Below are 5,643 nucleotides of genomic sequence, written 5' to 3' on the forward strand. Positions count from 1 at the left end.
AGTCCAGCACAGACACGCAGGAGCTCAGTGAGTCCAGCACAGACACACAGGAGCTCAGTGAGTCCAGCACAGACACGCAGGAGCTCAGTGAGTCCAGCACAGACACGCAGGAGCTCAGTGAGTCCAGCACAGACACGCAGGAGCTCAGTGAGTCCAGCACAGACACACAGGAGCCCCGTCCTCAGAGACCCACTGAGACAAGCTCCACAAGCTTCATCAACTCTATCAACACCACCAGCCACTGGGTCAATGGAACAGACATGTATGGTCATCACATCCAAGTGAAGGAGACTGCATCATTATCTGATGATGATGATGACGATGGTGGTGAAACTCATCAACACAACGTGACCTCTCCGGATCTGGCATCAAACGGGTCCTCACAGGAAAATAAAACCGACACAAGTGACAGTCATCACAGTCAGGCGAGCGAGACATCGCCAGCACCATTGTCCGGTGATGATGGTGAAACGTCTCGACACAATGGGACCTCATCATATCTGGCTTTAAACAGGTCAGACCAGCATCTTATTCAGGGTGCTACAGACACAGAGGAGCTGCCCAGGCCTGTGACCCTAAACAGGCGTCCGCTGTGCCCTTACCCTCCCCTGCCAGCTCATGGCACCTTCTACTTCCGTACGGTAGACAACCCCGGTCCCCGGGACTACAAACACTACATCCAGTACGCCTGCTATGCAGGGTACACACTGGCCCACGGGGATATCCACAGCTTCTGTCTGCAGGCTGGACGGTGGAGTGGTGTCACACCTGTCTGCTTGGGTAAGTCACTGCACTATCCTTCCCCATTGTGATGCCTCTACAGATTCTCTACTACCAAATTGAAGAGCTACAGAAGACCATAGAAGCTTTGTTCAGAACGTATGTTGCCGTGTTCACCTCACCGACTGTGTTCTCTGTGTTTGGGCAGGTGAGAAGTAAAGGGTCCCTGTACTTAAACCCTGTTAGTGTCTGTGTGGAGATGATGTGTAGAGATGATGTGTATAGATGATGTGTGGAGATGATGTGTGGAGATGATGTGTGGAGATGATGTGTGGAGATGATGTGTGGAGATGATGTGTAGAGATGATGTGTATAGATGATGTGTAGAGATGATGTGTAGAGATGATGTGTATAGATGATATGTGGAGATGATGTGTATAGATGATGTGTAGAGATGATGTGTATAGATGATATGTGGAGATGATGTGTGGAGATGATATGTGGAGATGATGTGTGGAGATGATGTGTGGAGATGAGGTGTAGAGATGATGTGTATAGATGATGTGTAGAGATGATGTGTATAGATGATATGTGGAGATGATGTGTGGAGATGATGTGTGGAGATGATGTGTGGAGATGAGGTGTAGAGATGATGTGTGGAGATGATGTGTGGAGATGATATGTGGAGATGTTGTGTGGAGATGATGTGTGGAGATGAGGTGTAGAGATGATGTGTGGAGATGATGTGTGGAGATGATGTGTGGAGATGAGGCGTGGAGATGAGGCGTGGAGATGAGGTGTGGAGATGAGGTGTATAGATGAGGTGTATAGATGATGTGTGGAGAATTGTGTGGAGATGATCAAATCAAATGTATTTATAAAGCCCTTCTTACATCAGCTGATATCTAAAAGTGCTGTACAGAAACCCAGCCTAAAACCCCAAACAGCAAGCAATGCAGGTGTAGAAGCACGGTGGCTAGGAAAAACTCCCTAGAAAGGCCAAAACCTAGGAAGAAACCTAGAGAGGAACCAGGCTATGAGGGTGGCCAGTCCTCTTCTGGCTGTACCGGGTGGAGATTATAACAGAACATGGCCAAGATGTTCAAATGTTCATAAATGACCAGCATGGTCAAATAATAATAATCACAGTAGTTTTCGAGGGTGCAACAGGTCAGCACCACAGGAGTAAATGTCAGTTGGCTTTTCATAGCCGATCATTGAGAGTATCTCTCCCGCTCCTGCTGTCTCTAGAGAGTTGAAAACAACAGGTCTGGTGGACAGGTCAGGGTTCCATAGCCGCAGGCAAAACAGTTGAAACTGGAGCAGGAGCACGGCCAGGTGGACTGGGGACAGCAAGGAGTCATCATGCCAGGTAGTCCTAGTAGATATGTGATATAGATGATGTGTGTGGAGATGTTTATATATGATGTGTAGATGATGTGTAGATATGTGTATAGATGATGTGTAGATATGTGATATAGATGATGTGTGTGGAGATGTTTATATATGATGTGTAGATGATGTCTAGATATGTGTGTTAGGAGAGAAAGAGGTAATGGAAGGAGACGTGTGCAGCTCTCTCTGTTTTCTACATTTTTACCTCAGTGACATCAGAATATCTGTTACACGCATCATCTCTCAGTAACCGACTAACTGAGTGACTGACTGGCAGACTGAGTGGAATCACCAGGAAGTCAGTGCTGTGCTTGGTAGACTGTGGCAGCCGGTCCCAATTCACTTCTTTCCCCTTCCTCTTGGAACTAACTCTTTGATGGGTAGGGAGTGGATTGGGACCAGCTGTGGTTGTTGGAAGACAGTCCTATTTTAAATGACTGGGGTTCAGTTAAGGTAAAGTCTAAATGCAGGAGTGGCCAGCCCTACTCCTGGAGAGGCACCCTCCTGCAGGGTCTTTATTCCAGCCCTACTCCTGGAGAGGCACCCTCCTGCAGGGTCTTTATTCCAGCCCTACTCCTGGAGAGGCACCCTCCTGCAGGGTCTTTATTCCAGCCCTACTCCTGGAGAGGCACCCTCCTGCAGGGTCTTTATTCCAGCCCTACTCCTGGAGAGGCACCCTCCTGCAGGGTCTTTATTCCAGCCCTACTCCTGGAGAACTACCCTCCTGCAGGGTCTTTATTCCAGCCCTACTCCTGGAGAACTACCTTCCTGCAGGGTCTTTATTCCAGCCCTACTCCTGGAGAGTTGCCCTACTCCTGGAGAGTTACCCTCCTGCAGGGTCTTTATTCCAGCCCTACTCCTGGAGAGTCACCCTCCTGCAGGGTCTTTATTCCAGCCCTACTCCTGGAGAACTACCCTCCTGCAGGGTCTTTATTCCAGCCCTACTCCTGGAGAGTTACCCTCCTGCAGGGTCTTTATTCCAGCCCTATCATAACACATGCAGCCTGCACACCTGCTATAGTCCTATACAGAATCACAATCACCTTTATTCACCAAGCACATTTACATGTACCAAACATTTGACCCGGTGAAATGTTACCAGACAATAAACAGAATATACAGACAGACCATACAGACAGACAGGATATACACAAAAAAAATGTAATACAGGCATCAGACACTGACTTCCCCATCTCTAACCTCTGACCTCTAACCCTACTAGAGGTGACGCCCTGCGCCCTGAACAATGGAGGCTGTTCCCAGCTGTGTAGTGTGAACCAGGAACAAGCTCAGTGTCACTGCAGACCAGGCTTCACCCTGTTAGAGGACCACCGTACCTGTAGAGGTCAGTAAAACAATCAATCGAGGTGAGAGACGAAGTGACTGTGTTTGAACCCAGGGTCTCCTGTGCGACACAAGACAGTGTTCACCCATTGCGCTAAAGCCGTAGCAAGTAACGCAAGTACTCATGTTTCACTGAAACAACTGGTGCAAGAGCTACTACACATACACTATGCTTTGTGGTAGAAATAAGTATTTAACTTTATGAGCCCAAAACCACTAGTCAGTGTTGTGTTTGTGCTCCTCCTTGTTGGGGTGAGGTCAAATGTCTTGTTTTTGTTGCCTTGACTACCTACGATGTCTTCCTCCACAGTCTCTGACTAGCCAAGATGTCTTCCTCCACAGTCTCTGACTAGCCAAGATGTCTTCCTCCACAGTCTCTGACTAGCCAAGATGTCTTCCTCCACAGTCTCTGACTAGCCAAGATGTCTTCCTCCACAGTCTCTGACTAGCCAAGATGTCTTCCTCCACAGTCTCTGACTAGCCAAGATGTCTTCCTCCACAGTCTCTGACTAGCCAAGATGTCTTCCTCCACAGTCTCTAACTAGCCAAGATGTCTTCCTCCACAGTCTCTGACTAGCCAAGATGTCTTCCTCCACAGTCTCTGACTAGCCAAGATGTCTTCCTCCACAGTCTCTGACTAGCCAAGATGTCTTCTTCCACAGTCTCTGACTAGTCAAGATGTCTTCCTCCACAGTCTCTGACTAGTCAAGATGTCTTCCTCCACAGTCTCTGACTAGCCAAGATGTCTTCCTCCACAGCCTCTGACTAGTCAAGATGTCTTCCTCCACAGTCTCTGACTAGTCAAGATGTCTTCCTCCACAGTGTCTGACTAGCTAAGATGTCTTCCTCCACAGTCTCTGACTAGTCAAGATGTCTTCCTCCACAGTCTCTGACTAGCCAAGATGTCTTCCTCCACAGCCTCTGACTAGTCAAGATGTCTTCCTCCACAGTCTCTGACTAGTCAAGATGTCTTCTGTCCACAGCCTCTGACTAGCCAAGATGTCTTCCTCCACAGTCTCTGACTAGCCAAGATGTCTTCCTCCACAGTCTCTGACTAGTCAAGATGTCTTCCTCCACAGTCTCTGACTAGCCAAGATGTCTTCCTCCACAGTCTCTGACTAGCCAAGATGTCTTCCTCCATAGTCTCTGATTAGCCAAGATGTCTTCCTCCACAGTCTCTGACTAGCCAAGATGTCTTCCTCCACAGTCTCTGACTAGTCAAGATGTCTTCCTCCACAGTCTCTGACTAGTCAAGATGTCTTCTGTCCACAGCCTCTGACTAGTCAAGATGTCTTCCTCCACAGTCTCTGACTAGCCAAGATGTCTTCCTCCACAGTCTCTGACTAGTCAAGATGTCTTCCTCCACAGTCTCTGACTAGTCAAGATGTCTTCCTCCACAGTCTCTGACTAGTCAAGATGTCTTCTGTCCACAGCCTCTGACTAGCCAAGATGTCTTCCTCCACAGTCTCTGACTAGCCAAGATGTCTTCTTCCACAGTCTCTGACTAGTCAAGATGTCTTCCTCCACAGTCTCTGACTAGTCAAGATGTCTTCCTCCACAGTCTCTGACTAGTCAAGATGTCTTCCTCCACAGTCTCTGACTAGTCAAGATGTCTTCCTCCACAGTCTCTGACTAGTCAAGATGTCTTCTGTCCACAGCCTCTGACTAGTCAAGATGTCTTCCTCCACAGACTCTGACTAGTCAAGATGTCTTCCTCCACAGTCTCTGACTAGCCAAGATGTCTTCCTCCACAGTCTCTGACTAGCCAAGATGTCTTCCTCCACAGTCTCTGACTAGCCAAGATGTCTTCCTCCACAGTCTCTGACTAGTCAAGATGTCTTCCTCCACAGTCTCTGACTAGTCAAGATGTCTTCCTCCACAGTCTCTGACTAGCTACGATGTCTTCCTCCACAGTCTCTGACTAGCCAAGATGTCTTCCTCCACAGTCTCTGACTAGCCAAGATGTCTTCCTCCACAGTCTCTGACTAGCCAAGATGTCTTCCTCCACAGTCTCTGACTAGTCAAGATGTCTTCCTCCACAGTCTCTGTATAAAGAACAGCTGTAGTGTCTGCACCGACAGGGTCTACGATGTGATCATGATGCCCCCTAAATTCAATGATGTTTTTACAGCCTGAGAATCCCCCATTTAGAGCTCTACATTCTTAAATCGATAACATCTTTAA

Source organism: Salvelinus namaycush, chromosome 7, assembly GCF_016432855.1.
Source record: "Salvelinus namaycush isolate Seneca chromosome 7, SaNama_1.0, whole genome shotgun sequence".
Lineage (NCBI taxonomy): Eukaryota > Metazoa > Chordata > Actinopteri > Salmoniformes > Salmonidae > Salvelinus > Salvelinus namaycush.